Source organism: Myxocyprinus asiaticus, chromosome 1, assembly GCF_019703515.2.
Source record: "Myxocyprinus asiaticus isolate MX2 ecotype Aquarium Trade chromosome 1, UBuf_Myxa_2, whole genome shotgun sequence".
Lineage (NCBI taxonomy): Eukaryota > Metazoa > Chordata > Actinopteri > Cypriniformes > Catostomidae > Myxocyprinus > Myxocyprinus asiaticus.
Genome location: NC_059344.1, coordinates 61,989,398 through 62,015,673, shown reverse-complemented (window position 1 = coordinate 62,015,673; position 26,276 = coordinate 61,989,398). Strand labels below are relative to the sequence as shown.

The 26,276-nt window shown below is 37.3% G+C and overlaps 1 protein-coding gene across 1 annotated transcript in view; it reads right to left on the bottom strand.

The window, feature by feature from the left end:
* LOC127442580 (zinc finger protein 609-like) overlaps positions 1–26,276 on the bottom strand; it is a 79,558-nt gene that overhangs the window by 19,792 nt on the left and 33,490 nt on the right. The window lies entirely within an intron of this gene.

The following is a 26,276-nucleotide window of genomic DNA, read 5'->3' as shown; positions in this document are numbered from 1 at the left end:
AGAAACACAAGAGAGAGAAGGGTAAGAGGGAATGGAAATTATGAGGAATTTAACAATTCTGGTTCCGAACGACATGAATGTTAACATTTGGGTGAATTAAATCTTTATCAATTCCAATAAAGTAATAGTTCACCCAAAAATGAACATTCATCATTTACGCACCCTCATGCCATCCCAGATGTGTGTGACTTACTTTCTTCTACAGAACACAAACAAAGATTTTTAGAAGAATATCTCAGCTCTGTAGGTCCATACAATGCAAGCGGATGGTTCTCGCATTAACATGCCAACGCGCCTACGTACGAGAGGCTGCGTGTACTCGGTCCTTTCATGAACGTGCATTGTAGAGCGACCGTAAGTAAACAATTATAGTGAAAAGGGCTTAAATATTGATCTGTTTCTCAACCAAAGTGATTGTTTCGATTTTGAAGACATTTATTTAACCACTGGAGTCTTATGGATTACTTTTACTATGACTGTATGTGCGTGTTGGAGCTTTAAAGTGCTGATCACCATTCACTTGCATTGTATGGACCTACTGAGCAATTCTTCTAAAAATCTTTGTTTGTGTTCTGCTGAAGAAAGAAAGTCATCCACATCTGGGATGGCATGAGGGTGAGTAAATTATGAGAGATTTTTTTTGTTTCTGTTTTTTTGAGTGAACTACTACTCTTTTTTTTTTTTTGGATTTTTCCCCTTTTTCTCCCAATTTGGAATGCCCAATTCCCGATGTGCTTTTAAGTCCTCGTGGTCGTGTAGTGATTCGCCTCAGTCCGGGTGGTGGAGGACGAATCCCAGTTGCCTCCGCGTCTGAGATTGTCAACCCGCACATCTTATCACGTGGCTTCTTGAGCGCGTTGCCATGGAGACATAGTGTGCGTGGAGGCTTTAATCCACCGCGGCAACCACGCCCAACTCACCATGCGCTCCACCAAGAACTAACCACATTATAGCGACCACGAGGAGGTTACCCCATGTGACTCTACCCTCTCTAGCAACCGGGCCAATGTGGTTGCTCAGGAGACCTGGTTGGAGTCAGGTCCCTGGGATTTGAACTAGCGAACTCCAGGGGTGGTAGCCAGCATCTTTACCACTGAGCTACCCAGGCCCCGGGTGAATTACTCCTTTAATCATTTTTTTTTTTTTTTTTTTGTATTCTGAAGGGGGAAATATTTAGAATTAATATTAGAAAATAAAAATCGCCATTCTTATTGCATTTACTGCCCTCAGCAGACCGTTGCCAAATTAGGAGAGAGATTCAGATTTTGTCAGAACAGATATAACAAATCAGGGATAAATTTAACGCATTTCTCACAAAAGTTGTGTTTGCACAGACTTTTTATGACACAGTGGCATGCAAACCAATAATTTGCTTCCAACTAAATTTTAAATAGAACCCTAAACAATAAATGATCATTATATTGTTTTTGGTAACATTTACTTTATTCATTCATTTACTCTTTTTCTAGAAAATAATACAAAACATGGTAACCGTTCTTGGTTTATTTCTAGTCAGACATGACAACACTTGCAACAGTGAGTCAGATCAATTCAGCAACCACTCTGACTGATTTATAAGTCTAGGGCCCTTTGAAATCAGTTTTATTTATTTATTCCAAATTTTGTTTTCTTTTTTCCCCAAATTCAGTGTTTTCCATTTTATTTTCTCTAAATTCCAGATTTTAAAGTTTAATCAAATGTTATTATTAAAAAAACCCTGTCTAATCAAATGAAAACACTTTCAACATACCATTGCATTATTATTATTTATTTATTTTTAAATTAAGAGCTTATATACTGATGATCACAGAGCAATACAAAACCCAAAATTAGGGTTTAGTTATTTATTTATTTATTTATTTTAGTTTTGGTCAAATACAGTGCTGTCCAGTAGAGCATCACAGTATTAATGAAAGTAGTGATTAAACTCTTGCTTGTGATATTTTGCTTAAATATAATGTAATTATTATTGATATTTTATTATTACCACTACTACTCCGTAGAATATTACATTTTACTGTACAGAAGTAATATATTTCTGTCACTTTTTTTTCAATTTCACAAGATGGGAAATATTATTTATAATGTAATTTATAATTTAAATATACAGTATAGTGTGCATGTGCTATGCACTTCATAGTGAGTAAAGAGCTCTGCTCTTTGTCATAATACACACACAGCGCGCATGATGTTAAAGATGCGGTTACTGTTTTTTTAAGCAGTAGCTTCTCACATTCACTTACTGTTGATGTGCGCAGATCATGCAAACTGTATATTTGTTTAATTAAATCTCAGCCTTTTGTGGTTTAATAATTACACTAGGAAAAATCCTGATTTTGATTGGATTAATTGTACATTTATATATTAATTTTCATCCCAAATATTTAGTGACATTCTGCGTTTTATAGTTAATTTAGTTTTTATGGCTGGATTCCATGATTCCGTCTGTTTTCCACAATGCAGAAATCAAATGGCCCTAATAAGTCTTCTGAATCACTCATATCTGTCTTCGTTCAGATATCAGACTTGTCATGGGCATGTTGTATTTTTGCTGATAAGTACAAACAGTGAGGACTACACATGCAATAAGACGCAATGAAAGTGAATGGTGACTGAGGCTAACATTCTGCATAACATCTCCTTTTGTGTTCCAAGGAAGAAAGTCATATGGGTTTGGAATGGGTTAGGATCCAACATAAGTAGTAAATGATGACACGATTTTCATTTTTGTGCAAACTATTACTTTACTTGACTTGTGGTTGAGTAAGTGAATCAGATGAATTCAGTAAGCACTTCAACTGAAAAGTATTTTTTTGATTCACCAAAAGAACCAGCCGATAAAAAAACCAAGCACAGGCACCCTGATGGTAGAAAAGGGGCAAATAAGAACCACTTTTCGGTTCCCAAACCTAGAGTTAAGTGCTGATTGATCACAGACAGGAAACATATGATGCCTGGAGAACATCAGCACATGCCCTGAAGGTCAACACTGTTTTATGAAGGCTGTCACAGAAGGGACCTGACCTGCACCCTGCTGGAGGTTGGACCTCATTAAGAGTAAGTGATGCTTTGAGCAAGTCAATCCTCACACCAGGAGAACCGAGCCCTTCTTTAGCACGCAATACAGGCCCTGACACCACAACATCTCATGGTGTTAACTAGGGATGTACCGATCCGATACCTGGATCGGTATCGGCTCTGATACTGAAGCTTTTAGAAGGATCGGGTATAGGTCCGACGATACTGTGTTTTAGTCATGTTCGTTACTGTTAAGCTCCAAAAATGACATAATAATAATAATAAATAACTATTTATTATTATTATTGTCATCATTATTATTTGTTTACAACTTATAACAATATTTAAATTGAATGGGTTCCAAAAAATAACTGTGTGAATGAAAAGTGGACTGATGTCTTACAACTAAATTGAACAAAAAAAGAGATCTGAATCCTTTAAAGTCCAGATGCAAGTTGAAACATTTATATAAAAAAAAAAAAAAAAAAAAACACTGGTTTCTTTTCTACTGAAGATAGATTATTTGTTCTGTTAATTTTGCTGCTACAGTATCCAGTAAACTAGTTAATAATAAAGTGTTTCTTAATAAGCTTTACATTTATATTGAAATAATGTGTAGTTAGAGGTTTGTGTTTCTTTACATATTACAGAGTACCCCCAATTAGTTCCACACAATAATGTAAAGATATTCGAAACTGATTATGCAAAAACACAACACTGGTATCGGCTTGGGATCGGTATCGGCCGATACTGATATCGGAAGAGAAAAAGTGGTATCTGTGCATCCCTAGTGTTAACAGCAACTCATTTATTCAATTCAGAGCCTGACTGCACCTGGATGCACAAGTACTGTAAAAGATCCTACATGCATTCAGTGGCTATGAAAACCAGCCAAGTAAAGGGATGGAGAGGCAGAACAAGACTGTGCAACTGCTATGACGATATGTTGAAATACGGTATGCATGTCAATAAAAAAGCCCTGGGGAGCTATTTTCTAGACATGAAAGTGAAGCTACTATCTACTTGAATGGGGAAAGACCGAAATCTCCAAAACATTCGCTTCAACATAAGTCAAATCAGCAACAATGGTATCATAAATTTAGTATCTTAAGCTCAAATCAAGCTAAAAAAAAACCTGGATTTTTCAGGTTGGTCCAGCCAATGAACATGAACGTTCTCGACGGCGACTGACTCTTTAAATTGAAAGGCAGGACTTACTTTCCTACATCTATCTTTTATACAATGTTACAATTACTCCCATTAATTTTCCTATGAATGGTCTGTCTGATTGAACTGAAATGCATTCTTACGATTTAAAGATGATATACAACAAAACAGACACATTTTTACAACCTATAAACATGACAGACACAAAAACTACTGATTAATGTCAACGTGAAGCACTGCTTACGTCCGCACTTTTGTTCTCTTAAAGAAAAAATAAATAGAAGTGAGAAAGACCCTGTTAACAATAAATGCATAGATATTAATAACAAGTTGTGACACAATCACACATAAACAGACTTTCTGCAACTTGAAACCACAGATCATTTGACAGACCACCACTCAATTCAACTTATATATGAGAAAATACAAGAAACAATTTGTATTTACAGTAAATGAAATATGTAGGATGTATTTTAACCTGCCATGCAGATTATTACCAACAAATAAAACTTTGAGTTTAAAGTACTTCAGACACATTTTGGTTGCACTTTATTTTAGCGTACGTGTACTTTCAGTATACTTGCAATTTACTTACACAAGAAAGTACTGAGTAATATTAGGTAACTACATGACCTTAATATGGGCTAAGGTTAGGTTTAGGGTTAGTAACTAGTAATTACTTTAGTTGTTGTAATTATATAGTATGTAAATGTAGAACAGTACTGTAAAATGAAGTGTTACCCACATTGTTTTGCATGCTATATATAGATCCAATCGCCATAAAAGTAATTTTAATCTTTAAACCAAAGCTATCACTTTACAATGAGGCTTTATTCATTACCATTAGTTAAAAGTGCACTGATTGCAGTGATTTCTGCCAATGGCTAAATGCAACGGTATGTGATAACTGTGCAGCATGTAAACCTCACTCTCCTGACATTAAGAGACACACTAGAGGCCATGGCTTTTATAGCCTCCTTGCTAGCGTGTCCGACTCCCATGCCGGGGACTGCCGGTTCGAATCCCGCTCGGGTGGGGGGGGGCGCGCTTGAGTAGGACCGGTCACATAAACTTAAACAGAAAGAAATAGTAATAGTAGAATAGTATTTAGATTTTTTTTTTATTATGTACACTTACATATTTTATCTCAACAATCCCCTGAAATTGAATGCTTTCACTATCAAAATATATTACCATAATACATTAACCAAAATGAATAAATGCTGTACTAGTACTGTTCATTGTTAAGTCATTAAATATTGCATTAACTAATGTTAATGAAAACAACATCACCATTCCCAAGCATCTAACCTATGGATAGACCATGACAACATGGAAAAATAGGAAAATCATAGGATGATATTTTAATCATAAGGTCTGAATGGTGTCTAATGGGCTGTTAGGGTTAGGTTAGGGTTAATAACAGACTTAATAACAGGCTCAGGGGCAGCACGAATGATTTTACCTCCTGCATGAAACATTACACCAGAGAGAGAGATGCTCATGTCATCTCAACAGCCCGCTGATTTATGATGATACGTGACTCACCAGAGTGGTAGCTGCTGCGCTGACACAACAGACGAGCAAACATCCAGCTGTCAGCTCTCCCAGAAAGTTAAGTCGACTATCCTGACCCATCCCTAATGGCGACCAGTAACAAGAAGAAAAGCAGCACAATTGTACTGACACATGTCAGTACTTTAGAGTGTTAAAGAAAATAATGTCTAGGCAGTTTTGATGCCAAGTATCACAAACACACAGTATTGCCAGCAGATTCTTGGCAGAAAACAACTTCAAAGGCTGTCATATGCATACAGAACAGGGAAGGAAAGAATTAGAAGCCTACATACACATCCAAATTAAATAAAAAACTTTCCAGTTCTTTATCCTAATCTTTCTCTCAGATGTGAATTAAAGGTGATTGCTAAATCTTGCCCAAACGTCAGTCATCTTTGTAAAGCACACATGATTTTAATACTCTTGCAAAACACTAACATAGACTACAAGATAAAAGAAATGGAAAAAGACAGAAAATACTGTCTACAGCGCCATGGCAAAAGATTTTTGCTTTCAGATGAGTTATGAATTGCATTCTGAAACAGAGCGCTGCTAAATAGACAAAACGTTCACATCTGCATTGCACTTTCTATTACTAGTTGTACGAAACAGAATGAAGATGTAGTGCAACACTGAGCCAGTTTACGTGCACATCAATACACTGATAACTCCCAAAAATCAGCTTATTTCAAAAATTCGACAAAGCAAGAAAACCGCGTTTACATGAGATTTGAAATAATCTAGTTATTCTCTGCATTTGACGTCAAACCGTGAAGAGGCATGCGCACAACACGTGCGCATATTGGATAAGCCGGTGAAAATGCCGGTAAAGCATGCAACTCTAATTCAGCGTAATGGGCAAAAGTCTACCCGTGGTTTATTTGGTTTATTGGTTTATTCTTAAGCTACTTATCCTTACACCGATAAAGGAACGCCGTTAAGCGCATTTACATGACCACACAAGTTGTCGGCTTATTAGGCATAATCGTTTTAAGAATGTGCATGAAAACACGCTCATTGGCTATGTTCAGACTGCCACTAAAAATCAGATTTTTTGCACATCCAGATTGTATCCAGATGAGTTTTGATAGTCTGGACAGCAAAAAAACCACATAAAATCTGATTTTTCCGAATCTGATTCAAACCACATTGGGAGGTGGTTTCAAATGCAATTTAAATCAGATTTTTTCAGATGCGTCTCAGCACTCTGGCTGCTCAAATCGGATTTCAAATGGTCTTTTGCATCACTCTTAACGTGACACACAACGATGACTTCAAAAATCGGTGACGGAAATGCCGGAAGTATTCATAAGCCGGCCATGACTGCAGCACGGAACACCACAATATTTACCAGTCTCCTCCGTTGCTGAGTTTTTCGACAGAGAAGTTCTGCACCGTGACTGGACAGAGCACTTATTTGGAGAGCGAGATGATGCACCTCCATTTTTCAAACATCTGTTTTGAAAGCATCGTCACGTGGGTACGCCTACGTAATTACCAAAGCAACCCATGCAGATAGGTTGGTTATGTCTGAACGCGCAAATCAGATTTGATCACTTGCAATCAATAGTGCGGACAGTCTGCCTGAAAAGATCTGATTTGAGAAAAAATCCGATTTGTCTGAAGTCTGAACATAGCCATTGTTCCAACTAATGACGTCCAACTTGCAAACGAATAGCTCATTTAAACTGGTATGGTTTTAATAAATCTGTCAAACTGATTCACAGATCAGTTCGAATTTAACACCAGTTATTGTCTGAATTAGTGAGAATTCTTTTTGCTTCTCTAAAGCAAACATTTTTGTCTTGGGAATAGGGATCTGCGAGATTGGCTAACATTGATTTTGTGAATGTCAGTCAGGTTTAAGCTTCATGTACAATGATCATAATGTAAGGCACGCATGTTGCAAATACATGGCCTATTTTTCAGTTGCATTCAGTATCAGATTTGGCTGTTGGAATAATAGATAAGTATTTCAAATGACTCGCATATACACACACAATGTGTTTTTTATTTATTTTTTTTTTTACTGTTTTCTGAGGGATTCTTACTTTCAGACTAGTCAACTACAAAATTTCTATTTAACCCTAGAACGCATATGTGGGTCAAAAATGACCTCGTGTCTAGTTTTTAGGACATCATTTTTACATGAAGTGGTCTTTTGATCTACCACTCTAAGGGTGTGTTCACGCTTGTAGTTCGGTTCTCTTGGTCCTCTTGGTTCGGACCAAAAAAGAAAATGATACATTTAGTCCTGGTTCGCTTAGCATTCACACTGGCATTTTTAACACCAAACCTAAAGATACGAAACCAAAGGCATCAGGAAAAAGTCACAACCTGATTGGACAACTTTAATGACGTATATTTTTTTTACTGAACTTGCCGATCATCTAAAACAATGCTGGCTGCTGGGCGAAATGCGCTCATTAGATTTATATATGTATATATGGTGGTATTTTTACCAGCTGAGAACAAACGAAGAGCTAATAAAATGTGTAAAGGAGTCAAAACAGCGCCAGGAATTCCTCCGTTGCACACATAAACGAAGATATGCTGCAAGGATGGCTGACGGCGGTTCCGACGCCTGTACTGAACTGTAATGGGCAACATAGCTCCTATGATGAGAAGAACCAGGTATGCTTGAGGTCAGTATAAAGCAAATTACTTCCTGTTTTTGGTCTGTTTAAACGTCTTTGGTCCATGCTGCATTTATATATCAGTCAAACCGCACCAGAGTTCATTTGGAAGCGGACCGAGACCCACTATTCAGACGGTCTCAGTCCGCTTGTTTGGTGCACATCAAGGTTCGGATGGCAGCGTTCACAAATGAACCGCACTAACAGAGCAATCGCACCAGAGTTCGTTTTAATATATCCAAACCTGCCAAGTATGAACACACCCTAAGTATTCCTCAGTTAAGGTTCTATCATGTGAAGTGACTTTTTAAACATTTACTTTTTTTTAAAAATAAGACAATTTGCATCACTACACTTAGAATGCATTTGTAGGTCATATGTAACCCATATCTGTTTCCTTTGGTTTACAATGCATTTAACACTGGTATTATTTTTTGTTTGGTATTTATTTATTATTTATGTATTGATTGTTTTCAGTTTCCATTTGTTATGTAATTAAATATATGTTAAATACCATGTTCACATTTAGATTTAAGTGTAGTATGCAAGTACAGAAAGTTGTCATTCAGCTGATGCTTATATCCAAAATGCTTGACATTATACCCATTACAGGGACCGCCTCCATGTAGCAACCTGAGGTTAGACACCTAGTTCAGAGCAACGGTACAATGGTAACAGCTCCTGGACCACTTGTTGGTGTATTTGAACCTGCAAATTTTCAGTAAGCCTCACTGCTCCAAACAACAATAGCTACATAGAGTAATATAGAAATATAGTGTCATTCGGCAATATAGAGCAGCATTTCCAAATCGGGGTGTCGTCTGGCGAGATCATGGGTGCTGTGTGAAATATCTTTCAAACATTTCTAAAATTGCATATTATATATATATATATACATATATATAAACAAATGGACACATACATTTCTCAGTAGTAATAATAATAATAATATTACTGGGTCTCTATCTCTCACTCTCGCAGAATTCTGCAGCTCATTGGATGCTTGACCGGCGCTCAGTAATTTTGTAATTGCTATACCATGTCTCTGCAAGCGAGCAACGCGATAAAACAATTGCTGTTTATCATCAACGGAGCTGTCTACATTCAGCAGAGCAGCAGGGGTAGAAGTACACTTACCACTGAAGAACCCGTGCATACTTAAAAGTCAAGAGTTCAAAGCAATATATTTCACTTGCACAGAAACCAATAACTTGCTAAACCAGGAAAAAGGAAATGTGGCCAGAGGAGATGAGTTAAATCTTCACAGCGTTTGCCACATGAAACAGACTAAACTTCAACTATTTGCAGATGCACAACCTCAACAAACAATGTCTAAAAAGAGAATTACCCTCAGGTCTCTCGCCAATATCAATACAAGCATCAAGTTAGGATAATATCAGCACATTTCCAACGAGTAAGAGCATCTGTGTCAAAGTGGATTGCGTCTTTTCTGCTTAAACTATCACCCAAAAATGGAAATTCTGTTAATATTTAGTCATGTTGTTATAAACCCATAAGACTTTTTTCCTTCTGTGAAACACAAATAGGGATGTTAGGCAGAATGTCAACCTGAGTCACCATTAATTTTTATTGTATGGAAAAAAAAGATGCAATTAAAGTGAAGGTTAACTGAACGGCCCTGCACACTTCCTACAAAATCGAAGAAAGAACGGTTATGACTTAATTTAGAACAAAATCTGGCAAAACAGAAGGTTTTTTTTAGTTCATTTCAGTTGTTTGTAACAGCTTCCCTTGGCGAACTTTCAGTAAAACTTCTTACTGGCTGCTAAATACCTTGTTACTGTCATTGGTCCAATTCATCGGTAGGTGTGACCTGGAGCTCCACCCACTTTGAGGCCGACAACTAATTCGCGTTCAGTCAGTTAAGATGGAGAATATTTAGCAGAGACAGGCCACTTCTATTTAAATGAATGAGAGAAATTGGAACACCCAACCAAGAAGCTCTAGTGCCCAACGGTCAACGGATGTAGAAAGGAAGTCCCGCCTTACAGGAAAAAGAGCCAATCACCTTTTAGGTTCAGACATCACCTGTCAATCAACTTGCTAACATGCATGCGCGTTAGCTATACAAGCCGGTAAAATTGCGTTTTTTTGCGTAATATGATATTAAGCACAATTTATTAATCCAATATTATACAATTTTATTGAAGATTTGAAATTTGCTCTTTTTTTTCTTTTATTTAATTTTATCCCCCTTTTTCCCCAGTTCCCATTACTTAGTATGTCCTTGTGGTGGCGCGGTTACTCACCTCAATCCGGGTGGCGGAGGACAAGTCTCAGTTGCCTCCGCTTCTGAGACAGTCAATCCATGCATCTTATCACGTGGCTCGCTGTGCATGACACCGCGGAGACTCACAGCATGTGGAGGCTCATGCTACTCTCCGGGATCCACGCACAACTCACCACGTGCCCCACTGAGAGCAAGAACCCCTAATCGCGACCACGAGAAGGTTACCCCATGTGACTCTACCCTCCCTAGCAACCGGGTCAATTTGGTTGCTTAGGATTGATGCTAACTACCACCCCTGGACTTGAACTCGCGACTCCAGGGGTGGTAGTCAGCGTCAATACTAGCTGAGCTGAAACATGTTCTTCGATCGTAATTTTGACCAACTGTTTTTGAGATTTCGGTCTTTCCCCATTCAAGTAGATAGGAGCTGCACTGGCACGACTGGAAATAGCCTCCTGAGCACGTTCCAAAGATGGTCAACAGTGGACTGACTTGCTAAAAAGACTTTGGGTAAGATCAATCAAGATGAACACACCTTTGTGTAGATTTATTGGTGCTAACTTACCCAAGTCTGTATGATCGCTACCATAGAGACATTTTCCAAGAACATAATATGCGATTTTATTTTGTTCAATTAATTTAAAAAAGGAATCAAATCTACTCAAATACTATTAAGTGCCAATTCACTCATGTGCCATCTGCAGCCAAAAGCCATTTACACATCTGCCCAAAGTAAGATATGCCTCTCTTATTATCATTCTTTTGTCTGTATTCTATCCATTAACACTCTATTATACACTGCTTTTTGCAGTAGTATCAGTGTCATCATAAAATACAAAAACTGAGTGTAATCGGTGCATATTATGGCCGCATATAGCATGTTAGCCATGAATGCAAAAAGTAAAAATGTCATTTAACACATTATCTACTGCATATACAGTATATTACTTTAACCCTTTTGCACGGGAGTTTCCCCTGTACTGAAAGACCCCCCAGCGTGAGTTCTTTAATGCGAACTGCAAATAAAAAAAATCTTACCTTCACAGCAGATGCACTGGAGGACAGATTATATCACAGCAGGTGCACTGCAGGTCAGATTATATGTTATCAAACATGTAATGTGGTTTTTAGATGTTTATTATGATTGATTGTGACAGATAAAATGCGATCGCGAACGCTATTGCCGGCTGTGCATGGTGCCATATTGTTTTCATGCAATGCTGCATGGGATTTTGAGTTCATAATAGAATCATACAAGGTACTAAAAATCGAGCCATTCCACTCAGCCCCAGAAGTGTTGAGAATGAGTGACAGAAGGAAAGAAGAAGGCTCAAGTGGACTGACTATTTTATATATTCTTTGTCTGACATCAGAAAACAGCGCCGCCAGCGCTGCATCAAAACGCATCTGAGCCCAGCCTAGTGTAATCACACCGGTTTGATTGTACGTGCGAAAGGATTAAACCATCACTTCTACTGATCTTGTGGGAATTGTACTCCTAGAATGAGGCATGAAGTCATTGATAACACATTTTAATGTCATATTAATGTTTTACATGTAGTATTGAGGGTCCTCATATTTAAATGTACCTCTAAACGCCTCCCACAGCAGCGTGGCGGGTGTTTATGTCCGCAAACAGTTTGTTGTTGCTCAGCTGTTTTGAACTTCTTTTTGGCTCGGAGCAAAGAACGAAGCAGCACTTTGCCGTGAGTGTGCCAGGGCCTTGAGTCCGTCACCCTTTGTGTTTCACTGAAGAAAGTAAGTCATGCGGGTTTGGAACAACATGAGGTTGGGTAAAACATGACAATTAAAACGTTTGGCTGAATTATCCCTTTAATCCTATTTAAAGCCTTTGCATTAATAACCAGCACTGCTAACGATGCAAACTGCAAATCATCAATACATCAAAACCACAACAGCAGTGATTTATTCTTGCCTAATTAAAAAATAATAATCACCGCCTCCTCCACCAGGCCGCAGCATATCCAGTTCACTGGTGCTAAGCCTTTTGTTAGAGCAAATGTGGAAGTGATTTTTATAAATGACGAAGATATTTTCCACAGGGAGAGGACGATACTGCTGACAGCCTGTGGAGCCGAATGTCTTTTCATCTGAGAGCCCTTAGCAACAGCTTCTGCTTATTCACCTGTTGCTAAGAGGACAAATTCGACATTCCCCAAAAGACATCCTTAGAAAAACTAATTGGGGTGAATAAAACAATTGCCTTTTAAGACTCCAAACACAAAACAGCACAAATCGATGTGCGAATGATAGCTGTGCCTGAGGGTGAAATGCTGAGATGGAATCGATGAAGCATAATAAACAGGCAATCAGTACATGCACATGATGGGCTCTGTATCGTCCTTGGCCCATCAATCTTAACTAGAAGCCTCCACAGCCTGGGAAATATGTCTCAGGCTGGTTTTGTATACGGTTTAATTGCTTGGTCTCTGGACTCAATTTCAATTGGGTTACAGTCAGGCACTTACAATGGAAGTGAATGGGGCCAGACCATAAACATTACAATACACATAATTTCAAAAGTATAGTTACTAGACATAAAAATGATACACCTTAACATTTTAGCATGATATAATTTTTTGTTCTACATGATACTATCGCTTAAAGGGTTTACTGGCATTGCATCGTCATGGCAACGTAGTAGTAATACTGGATTTAATCACACTAAAATCACATTAACGTATAATGTTTGTGTTTTGTGGCTATACTTTTGAAACATTGTGTATTTTAATGTTTATGGCCCCATTCACTTCCATTTTAAGTGCCTTACTAAGTGCCGTTTTCTGAAATTGGGCATTCAACAAGTCACAGTTGTACCCAAGTCGTATCCAAGTATATTGGAAAGCACTGGTCTAGGGTACGAAACATTCCTTTAAGCTTAATCGGTGCAAGATTGTGCATGTAAATGCACATAACAGCTAAATAAGACAACATTTGCCAAAATAAAGCAAAATTAAAAACATCATTACAGTTTACTGCCACAAACATCAGTTTACTGCACAAGGTTTACCATCTGACCAAGGCCACTGTTAAAATCGAGTGTGCAGCAAGGCTACCATTAGGGAAAACAGCTTTCACAGCAATCAAACAAACCAAATTCTGGCAACAGAAAAACTCCACACAAAAACTAAACACTCAAAAACTGAAGGAAAGAGTCAGCTATCAAGGCCAAATGCAACTGGCGCTGAGCTCTGAGAGCAGCTGGGCCATGTCTCTGGGGCAGTAATCTGTCAGCTTTACTTAACTGCTCCTGTGCTTTCCAAGATAACAGATGACCTACACTGATCAAGAGAGCTTAGACTTATTTCAAGCACTGAAAACATTACACTGTTCATCAGCATTCCTTTATGCGTCTTTTTAGTTCCCTGAATTTGATGGCGAGATAAAAGCTCTTAAAAAAACATGGTTGGACAGTTCTAGGGAAAACTCCTTTTTTTCCTTGGCAAGATAAAATTACACAGAATGATTGTTTCTCTCATGATGTTTATAGCAAGGATCAAACTTTAAACAAGTTGAGAGAAGAGGTAGACTGATACATCGGTTTTATCGATTAATCAGTGCCGATAGTTGCTTTTTGGAAATATTGGTTACTGGCGAAAGAACATGCATGTAAAGCACTCATTTAGTGCATTTGTACAACAAAACGCTGACAACTTTCAAAAATCAGGTCAATGCAAAAACCTAACAATGCAAAAGTGGTCGACCGATATATTGCCGAGGCCGTTTAATCGGCCGATTTTTGAAATTTTTTAATTATCGCATCGGCCAATACATTTTCCTGTTCGGCCGATTTGTTTCTTGAGGGCGCTGAGAAGCGCCTGCTTGCATGTGAAGTGACTGAGACATGTAAACGACCAGTCACGGATCGTTTTGTTGTTACATGCATTGTGTTACTACAATAACAGACGGGTGTGCAACACAGTCTCATTTAAACGGTCCGCATATCAGAGCCGCGGCACACGCGTTTGAACTCAATGTAAAAGTGCTCGCCTATTTCATTCTCCCTCTCTCTCCTCAACAGTTCCCTGTAACTTTTAACTGTCTTGTCTAATGACAAAAAGGCAAATATCAATAAAACTAATATAATACACCGTCTGCAAATATGCGCATATCTCGTTTAAACAGATGTAATAAACAAACCTCACACAACTTCAGCAGATCCAGCGTCCTGTGGAGTGCTCATAAATCTTCCTCTGAAGCACGTATTGTAACAGTCTCTCCTCAACAATTCCCTGTAACTTTTCTAATGATAAAAGGCAAATATCAATAAAACTTATATTATATACCATCTGCAAATATGCAGATATCTCGTTTAAAAAGATCTTCCCGTCGAGCGCTCATCTAATATCATCCTCTGAAGCGCGTACTCTATCAGCCAGAATCAAAAACTTTAGTATCAGGATCAAAAGTTCCTCTGATTCACAAATCATGACGGTCAGTCCGTGACAATCCAAGTAGGCGATCCAGGCTGTTTAAACTATCAGGAGATTGTGTCAGAGTGTCTGAGTGCAACTTCAAAGTAAAAGTGCTTCACGTGTGCTATAAGTAAATGTCTTATTCACTATGTGCAATTGGTTTAATTTGGTATTTTTTGAGCAAATGCGATTGCTAACACGGACATGCCATCCATGGTTGCTGAACTACTGTGTGTACTGTTATTTTCTTCTTCCTAATATATTAACAATTACTTGATGCACAAATAAATGACTAAACTTTTATGACTAAACAGAAATCAGAAGAAACTGCTATCTACCATTTCTTCAGATTCTTTTTTACAAAGTTAAAGTTTAGTGTGAATTTGAGTAAATATAGTGCTAAGTAAGTATATTTATGTTACTTACTATTTTAAATTGTGTGATTTATCAGCATTGTATCGGCCTATCAGCCTCCCTGCACTCTTGATATTGGCATCGGCCATTAAAAAACCCATATCGGTCGATCACTACAAAAAAGCATATTAATTTGAGATTTAAAATTGTTGAGTTTCCCCTTATAAACAGAAACACTAACAAGACGTGCACATTAAATAAAATGTGGGTAACTGCGTTTACATGAAGAGCAAAAATCTATATATGCCGATCATTTTTTTCTTAAACCGTTTATGACCTTTCCCCAAAAACTGTTTAAGGTGTTTACATGACTTTATACATTATCATAAAGCATAATCAGTGTAAGATGCATGTGCATGTAGACACACTTATAATTGAATAAGATGATATTATGCCAAAAAAAAAAAGAAGACAAAAGCAAAAATAAAAATAAAATATCAAATTTCAGTTTACTACCACAAACGGCCACAGTGGCTTGCAATGAACCTTCTGCTTTGAGCTTCCGGATGGTTAGTGTACTGGCTTCTACACAGCAGGTGTTTTGAGCACCATTCTCTCAATGTGGCTTGCTCGTGACTGACCCTCCCCCAACCTGCCTCATTTAGTTCCTCTGTGAAGCTGGTTTGCTTGGACTCATGCCCAGTATTGTTTACCGGCTTGTAGAAGGGAAGAGGGAAGGCCCCTGTGCTAAGCAGGCCTTCTAACCAGAGCAAATTGTGGCAACCTGCATTCCTCACAGCGGGTGCTGGAGCAAATAGACGCCTGGGAGATAAAATACCAGCAGCCTTTTTGTTTACAAATTAAATTCACAGATGCATTGAGACGCTTTTTCGATTGATTTCTGCATCACTCCAGAATGGTAAACTGCACAGACAGAATGCAAGAATGCATCCTGTGAGAATGTCCCCTAATGTGCCAAAAATAGATACGTTACAAAACGTTACAGATACATATACATGCCATGCGGGTTGCAAAATCTGACACAACAAATGAAAATATCTTGGTAACGCAACAAAGATGCAAAATTGTATTACATGTTTCCATGTCATGCTACAAGAACAACAGCTAATTCTTGTTGCTATCAATCTAACAATTTGAATTAGCAGACAATCCACAAGCAAAAATCAAAGTGTCCACATACTTTGAAAAAATCGAATCGCAAGGTCTTATAGGTTTTATTATGAAAAACGATGCATCGAGAATCGTTTTGAAATTGTATCTCAATTCCCTAACTCAAAAATAAAAGGAATCGTTAGTTACAAAACTATTTACACCACTAACATTTAGCAATAGCTGAAAGCATTGCTGCTGCTTCTAGATTATTTACACAGTTTTTACTTTCAGTCCTTTACTTTCAACACTTTAAATCCAACATGATCACACGGGAAGTCGACATGTTGTTTCCGAGAGTACCGGTACCCTCGGTCACATTATGCCAACTCACCGACAAATGGCATCTCCCATCATACATTACTGCATCTGCTCCAGCGTGTTTACCATCCCCTGTGGAGTGACCGAAAGTGCGTTGCATCAGCAGGAAGTAATAGCATTCGCATCATCAGTGACAAGCGCGACTCAGAGGTTGCATTTTCCCTCTAACATACTTTTTTTTTTTTCATAGAAAGTGTAAAATCTAATAAATATCTATAAATGATCAAGTTTATCTAGAGAGTACTCATTGTATATCAAACAATTTGTATGTATATTCATAAACCCCTACAGATAAAGACGCACCCTCTAGCGGTTCACGCTGAGCAGCGCAGCAACATGAAATAATTTATCATTACAGTTCAACTAGCAAAGTCTGTCAAAATGATCGCTTGCCAAATGTCGGCTACAGATGCAGTTCACTTGAAACACAAAGCTGAACAAAGCAATAATTAGCGATCTATCTGAATCATCATTGCAAAAGGAGCGGCGGATGTTGATTCTCAAGTATATAGCCTCTCCATGATTTGAAATAAAGCGCCCATAACAGTCAAGTAACTAACGTTTTTTTATGGGTAAAAAGAAAAAGAGACCGTTTATCATCATGCACATGCCGAGGCCAGTTATGGTCTTAAGCCGGTGTATACCTGCGTGATGGACAAAGCTGAGATACAATCACACTGTGTACAATCGTACTGGGAATATTGCCGGTGTCTTTTATATCAGTCTCCGTGTTGTTAACCTTTCACGTTCATTTGGAGCGTGCTACAGATGTGCAGCTGATCAGATCGGGAGCTGCATTATGAATTCTTTTTCTCTTCCTTATTCAGCCTTTGGTGGATTGACAACATATCTAACTATAGCGTTTGCAATATTTTTGGCAAAATCTCTATTTCTCGATTTAAAAAAAATAAATTGTGTCAAAACAAAAATTCGAATTAATTGGAAAAATCTGAAAAACTGCTCAGCACCCTTAGAGAATTACCATACATTTACTATAGTAACACTAACTGTGCTAGCTAAATATCATATATCAAACGTTTTTAGAGAACTGTTTTTCATTACAAAAATGACATTTTATAAAAATCATGTTACATCTAACCATGGTAGTGAAGATGTACTTTGTTTTACCTTTGGTTACCATGGTCTTGTTAACCACTGTTAAACTATAAAAAAAAAATAAATAAAAAAAAAACTACAGTGAATTTTCATAAGGGCAAATGCAAGGGCTTTAAAGCCTGGATCTTTGTGAATTATGGACAAAGTTAGTTTTCCTTCCATGTAAAAATCTGTTCTCTTCAAAGGCTCTATGATTGTAGAAAAATATAATTGGTTTTTGTTTGCCTTAAAATTTCCAAGAATCAACAAAAACCTGATGAAAGGAGTCCCAATTTAGTCGCACTGTCAGAATAGTTTAGCCCTATGTAAATTAGGCGTTAACTTTTTACTTTTTATCGATGTTACAGATAACCTTCTTGTTGTTAATACCAGTAAATGCATCCCAACTCAAAATCAATGCCTTACTGTCGAATGAGCTTTTCAGTGGGGCAAAATATTTAATATTATTGGTAATTGGACTTATTTTTGTAATATAATAATAATAATAATATCACTTTTATTATTAGTTTCAGTCTTTAAACTTTTCAATTTATAGGCCCCAGACATACACCCCTGCAGCAACATAAATAAGAACTTTGGCTCAGAATGCTGCTGGAGGAAAAACAGGTTTATTTTAAAGTAATTTCCCAACACGTCCATTGTTATGATTCTTGTCCACTTCAGCATTTTTCTATTTTATTGCCATTTTTAATTGGAAATTATAAGCATAAGACTTAGAATGAAAAGTAGAAAATTTTGTAGTGTTTGGTCTGTACCCCTTTTGCTTTAATGACAGCATGCACTCGAGCTGACATGGACTCCGCAAGTTTGTGCAAAACCTGATCATCCATGTTATCCCAGCACGATTTGAGAGAATGTTCCAAAAAGCATCTTGTGTGCCTTAACAGAGGGAAATGTGACCCTCTGTACAAGTGAGTTAGCATGATCAACACGCCTTTTTACACGCACACCAATATGCTGACCGCTCCCAAAAATCAGCTTATTTAAAATATCCAACAAAGCAAGAAATCCACGTTTCCGTGAGGTTGGAAATAAATCGCGTTATTCTCCGTCTTTGACGTCGAACCGTGAAAAGGCATGCCCACAAGAACGCCGGTTAAAGGGACAGTTCACCCAAAAATTACACATTTTAGAAGAATATTTCAGCTCTGTAGGTCCTCACAATGCAAGTGAATGGTGGTCAGTATTTTGAAGCTCCAAAAAGCACATAAAAGCAGCATAGAAGTAATCCATAAGACTCCAGTGGTTAAATCCATGTCTTCAGAAATGATATTATAGGTGTATAGGTTGAGAAACAGATCCATTTGTAGGTCCTTTTTTTACTATCAATCTCCACTTTCACATTCACATTTCACACTTTTGCTTTGGCGATTGGCATTCTTCATGCATACCGCCACCTACAGGGCAGGGAGGAGAATTTATAGTAAAAAAGAACTCCTGAAGCAATCTAATTGATTTTGGGTGAGAACAGACAAAAATGTAACTCCTTTTTCACTGTACATCTTGCCACTACAGTTTCTATGCACGATTACAAATTCAAGCTTGGTTACACTTCCTAGTGCTTGACGCATGCACAGACTGCTAGATGGTGCTAGGAAGTGTAATCGAGCTTGAAATCATGATCGCAGAGGAGACTGCTGATGTCAAGATTTATAGTGAAAAGTTAGTTATATTTTGGTCTGTTCATAGCCAAAACCAATTGTATCGCTTCAGAAGACTGAATGGATTAAACCACTGGAGTTGTATGGATTACTTTTATGCTACCTTTATGTGCTTTTAGGAGCTTCAAAGTTCAGGTCACCATTTACTTGCATTGTATGGAGCTACAGAGCTGAAATATTCTTCTAAATATCTTCGTTTGTGTTCTGCAGAAGAAAGAAGGTCATACACATCTGTAATGGCATGAGGGTGAGAAAATGATGAGAGAATTGACATTTTTGGGTGAACTATCGCTTGAGGTGTTTACATGCAATGCAAAATCAGTGTAATGGGCAAAAATCTACCCGTGTTTATTCTTAAGCCGTTTATAACCTTATAACGAGATTTCTTATTTAATTAGTGACCTAAAAATAGTGCATCTTAAAATTGTTTCTCTTAACATCTTAACGTTTCCTTGTTTCAATTTTCTTTTAAATGCTAAAACCTTCTTTATTTCCAGGTATAAATTACATTTATAACTCCAGATTTTCAATATGGACTGTATATTATACTATTGCTCATAGTTAGGTTTAGGGATTTGAACAAACCCCAATACTTTTGTATTGAACTTACCTATTTAATATACTTGGGCTGGGAGACCAGCTAGACAGTTTAAACCATCTGAGCAGCTGAAAAGTGCCCCAAACATCTCTAAAACCAAACAGTTATGTTGAGTTGTGGTAAGACTATTCTACTGAGCTATGACACAAAGAACCATTTAAGAATACTGGAATCCTGTAGTTTAATAAGACATAATTTCTGAATGTCATAACATGCTGGTTTACAAAAGTACACAACGCTTGAACCAAAACATTCTTCTATAACTTCTATGTACCCACTTACAAGACCAGTTGTTTTTCAAGCTGTTAGATTTCCCTGGGGAACCACAAGCCAACTATTTATGGAAGTAATGCATTTTGCTGCTTCCTCTAAACAGAGGAAAACTCAATGTGGGTGGTACACCATCTACCAGATACAACATACTGTATATACAGACTCATGGGAGAAACAGCTTCTCACCATTCCGAACTTAAAACTGATTACACTGATTCTTGAAAATGTGAACAAAAGACATTGACTGGTGACTACAACTGGGGAAAAATCCATTCAACTACACACTTCTGTTTTGAATTGCCTCTCAAGACACTTTCAAGACATGTTTTGTGGTTAAGTACTCAAGGTGATAGAATTATCACAAAAGCATAAACATTAAATATTAAATGTGGAATGGTGACTTGAAATTCGATAAATGACATGATAATGCTTACCGCTTAAACACCTCATTTTTCTGAATTTCTTAGCTGATGGACCTTTGCTTTGAATTACAGCCCCTTTTATGAATAACAACTAGAAAGAGCTTTCAAGAAAAATGCTGTTCTGAGGCGTAAACGTAGCAAAGTCATTGCGTTTTCAATCAACAACATTAGTGTGGACGCAACATTATACATCAGCTACTAAAATTTCAACTGCTTAGAATCTTTACATATGAATACAGTTTCCATTTCTTTCCTGCAGCATTCACCATTAAAAACAGTGGTGGAATGTTTTTGTAGGCTATAAACTATCCAGTTACTTGGTTCTGTTAAAGTGAATGCAGGTCAATAGGCGTATAGAGCCACTTTCTTCAATTTAAGTATCAATGGCACAGCACATCTATACTACAGGTCTAATACAATGCCCAAAGCATGACGTACTGGTCAATTTGCTTAGAACAGCATAACAATGGAAATGAAAAAGAAAATTGTTCCTGTCATGTAGAATATTTTCCAATGCGTGTGGATGCGTGTGGATTCCAGCAACAAGTCCAAAAGCAATAGATCTTGACCAGCCAACGACTGTTGAATTACTTAAAGTCCAGATGACCCGATGAAAAGGTTAAAAACCAAAAAAAGAGTGGCCTGGTGGGTAATGTTGTATGTGCTCCAATATCTCATGCGGTAACACTTTTTATGCTTTTTGTTCGCATAATCAGTGACCAGCACGATTCAGAAATTGCATTTTCCCTCTTACACTACATTTTTACTCCACTGATGGTTAGGTTCAGGTTTGGGGTTTGGGTTGGGGGCAATGCTTATAAAATATGCGTTCCTCTTAGGGTTGCAAAGGGGCGGAAAATTTCCGGAAACTTTCCAGAAACTTTCCATGCGAAGTTAAGCTGGGGAATTTTGGAAATATTGGAAAAAACTTTGGGCACTTGGCTATATGCTGCTGCATCTTTGTGGCATTCTTAACATAGGCCTTTGCACAGTATTTGCAAATGTACACAGCCTTTCCTTCTACGTTGGCTGAGGTGAAATGTATCCACATATCAGATGGCGCACATGGCATTGTTCTGTAGAATAAGATTAGAAAAAAGCTTGTAAAAAACACTAATGCAATGCCATGCACAGATATATAAACAGTTAGCTAAACAATTGGAATATTCTGGAATGGTAAAAAATATTTTACAATTGATGCTCCTCAATCAGCATGCTAAATCAAACTATAACCTACGTTCTCGTATGATAACAGAAAACTGGCTAGCAGAAGGCAGAAGAAACATCATCACAGTTGAGCTAGCTAGCATCATTATAGCTAGCCTCTTAAATTGTCAATGAAATGGTGTTAGCTAGCTTACATGTAGCATATCTGATTTACTGGCTAGCTAGCTACTGTATAAACACATTTTGATTTAATATTTGCTAGTTAAACTTTAATACCATAGATCAAATATATTTACCCTAGTAATATCATCAAAACTTACTTGACTGGATGTAGTCCTCGGGCTCAAATGAAGTAGTGTGGCTTCAATAGTCCTGCTGCAGTAAGTAGTGTGCTGTTTGCATGTGATTGAGGAATGCGCAGGGTAGAAATTCAACTGAATTTGCATTAAATCTGGTTGTTTTAACCAAGATTATGCTGCAAGATGTTTTTTTTTCAACTACATTTAAGTTCCCTGTTATAGGCTGACTTGCAATTTTGCAAATTTCCAGTTTATTCCCATTAATTCCCATTAATTCCCATATATTCCTGTTAATTCCCATAAACACAAGGAAGAATGAAATTCAATCATTTTTTTATATTTAAATTTCATACATAATGATACAAAGTAGCTTTTTAAAAAGTATTATTTAACTTCAAATGTTTTTACTGTGCAAAGCTACTTCACTGACTTATTTTTTAAACCCCAGTTGAACAGTGCATACTACTAAATTGTTACTGTGGGACATGTCAGGTTGATTACTAAAATATAATGCTGAATTATCATTATTATTATGATTATTAGATTTGCATTATACAAAAGTAATACATTTCTGTCCTGTTTACTTCATCTTCACCTGGGGGCTTTTATTTTGACACAAAAAGTGGTGCCGTATTTACTTCAACATCACAAGGAGCTTTATTTCGACACAGAAAAGGCAATGTGTATTTGACAGTTAACGTTCTGTATTTCCTGAAACGCTGTAATCTCCTCCTTTTCTGCTATTCTGTGCCACTTTTGTAGATTTGTATAATAACTTGTAGCGGTTACTAATGTTTGGAATTGCGCAAATTCTTGAACCTGCATTACTTTGATTTCACAATCAGTGCACGTGAAATGATCTGAGAGCGCCGCCATGCGCATGCACACAGATCAGTGTGTCAATGGTTTGTTCTGAATCACACACAGACCATGTTTATCTGTCTTTAAATCACAGCCTTTTGTGGATTTATACTCACATATGACCAACTTGCCATTTTGATGTTATTTTGTTTAATTGTGCAGCCCCGAAGGATCGTGAAATTAGTCTACTTATGCGCTCTTTATGAATCTTAAATGGCCAAATGAAAGCACATTAAAATCATTGTGATATTCACGATATTGGTCAATTTTACATCAAAATTATCTAGAGTATATCGTTAATATTCGATATATCGCCCAGCCCAACTGGTGACTCATATTCAAATCTGTATTGATTGGATTTACGTTTACATAATGTTTTAATTCACAACCGTCTTTAAACAACAGAAAGGAAATTAAAGAAACATTCAGTATGTTTTACATGCACTTTAAAAGTTTGATTTCAGTTGGACTGAAACAAAAAAAAATTCTTGTTAAAAGTGTCATGTAAACACTTTAGTCCAAGTTCAGTTTTTGTGAAGTGTGAACAGATCTGTGATTGTCTGCATTTTAATCTGACCACAACTGGCCTCACCGTTGTGCTTCTACTCCAAAAGAGAGATTGTGATGTGCAACCGAGTGTATTTTACATTTCCTCAGCTGACGTCCTTCCTTCAAATATTTGACTGCGCATTGTGTCATGTATACTTGGAGAACCCACATGAAGACTGTAGCTCAACTATCAAAACACCTGCTATAGCTTAATGAAAATGGCTTCTGTAAATATGATTTTGCACACACTACAAGTCAAAACGAACGAACTAACTAACTAACTAACTAACTCTGTTGATACTGACATATGAGACAAAGGTTTCGGTGACCAACCCTGTAAGGAGTACGTTAGCTTATAGATGGCCTCTAAGTAAACAAACATGGACTAAAAGCCACAAAACATCGATTTTGATTTCATGAGACCATGGGAAGGTCAGGATGATTAATAAATAGCTAATCATTAAATGCATAAATCAGTGCAGCCTTCAGCAGTATGCAGAGGCCCAAACAATATCAGAAAAAGTACACTGATAGTGGCCACATTAAGGGGATAGTTTACACAAAAAATGTAAATTCTCTCATTATTTACTCACCCTCATGATATCCCAGTGTGTATGACTTACTTTCTTCACCAGGACACATTTGAAAAAAAAAAAAAAAAAAGAAATATGTCTTGAAATATGCTCAGTAGGTCCTTAAAATGCATGTGAATGGTGATTTCTCTTTTGAAGGTCCAAAAATCATAGACAGTCAGGATAAACGCCATCAATACAACTCCATCTGTAAAATTAATGTCTTCTAAAGCAATACGATCACTTTTGGTGTAAAAAAGATCAATATTTAAGTACTTTTTAACTATAATCCAATGCTGCAGGAGAGGGTGGAGTCCAAGCGGTCTCTCGTGTAACGTAGTCAAGCTCAGTCTTTGGAGTAAAGCCCAAGACTGCTGGCGGTGCAACAAGAATTCACTCTCATGTAAGGGCAGAGTCGAGAGGGAAAAACCAAAACACGCATATAAACACATCTGTGTGTTAAACTAACCATAGAAGTTAGTTCCAATCTCTGTTCCAATCTCATTTTGTTTCTTTGCAACAAAAAATCCCCCTTGAAAATCTTGTATTTTGCAAGATTTTCAGTAAATAAGATCTTAATTTGTGGTCTGCCTCTTACTTAAAGCTGTTGCCATTTTTGTCTTGAGAATATCTGTGCTGACTACTTTAAAATCACTTTTATGGTCATTTATGGTACTACTGATCAAGCAAAAAATTATTTGGTTAAATCAGTATCTTTTTTTTTTTCTCCCTAGGTTATTTTTCTCCATTAACCAACATCTTATGGAGTTTTTTTGTTCTTTGCCAAAGTCGCATTTGACTGGCTCACTGGGGGTCTAAATACAAATATTATTTACTTATTATGGCACAATAAACAATCACACTTTTATTAAATAGCACAATGATGACAAAGACATTACTGGCTTTATTTTCTGTTAAAGCATAATTTCCTGTACAGCTGCTTTGAAATGACGTCTGTTGTGAAAAGCGCTATAAAAATTCAAACAACTTGACTTTTTGTTGAAATACCTTAACATCCTTAAAAGATGAAGTGTATATTTTTTATGTTAAAAATACTTTCTCCTTTTCCAGTTTAATGTAGAGACACAACTATAAGTAAGCCGTTGCACTCAAAACATGCTTTGTTTGTTCAAGGACCTCGACCAGCACTACACAGCAACATTAGCTTATCCAATGGTGCAAGTTTGGGGTGGGACTATTTGTTTCACAAACCAATGGCAGACTGGACAGGGGGAGTTATCAAGAAACCACGCTTAATTTTAAAGTAAACCACAAGAGAGTGAGTAAATGATCCCTTTTACACCTAGTATTAAGATGCGTTTTGGGTGATCCGATAACACGTGGTCAGCACTAAATACAGTTTTAGAGTTTAAAACGTGTTGTGATCAGATCACAAAAAACACATATGGAAGTAGCCAAAAACACATGTGGCCACATCACATTTGAGGTGTAAATGCTAATCTGTCCTAAATGCATCTCGGATAGCAGTGAAGCACCACCCTTCACCTGTCAATCAAAAGCTGCGCTGAAATAATAGTTTAAACACAGCCAGTTACAAGAGGCTTTTAACAGAAATAACCGTCAGATCGGAAAATGTAGGCTATAGTCCCCTAATTACCAAAGAGAAATAAAAGGAAGAAATTTGTCATGGTGGTATGATGATTCTAATCTGTTTGACTGGAAACATGGTTTTTGGACTTTTCTTTGGAGTCAGTGTGGTGGTGATTTGAAGTGATTTTGCTTAATGTGAACAGTATTTTGTGTTAGTCAAGCTGGGACATTTTTGGGCTGATGCCTGCAATTTATCACACTCAAATTTAAAAGCCCACCATTCACACCTAATTTTCA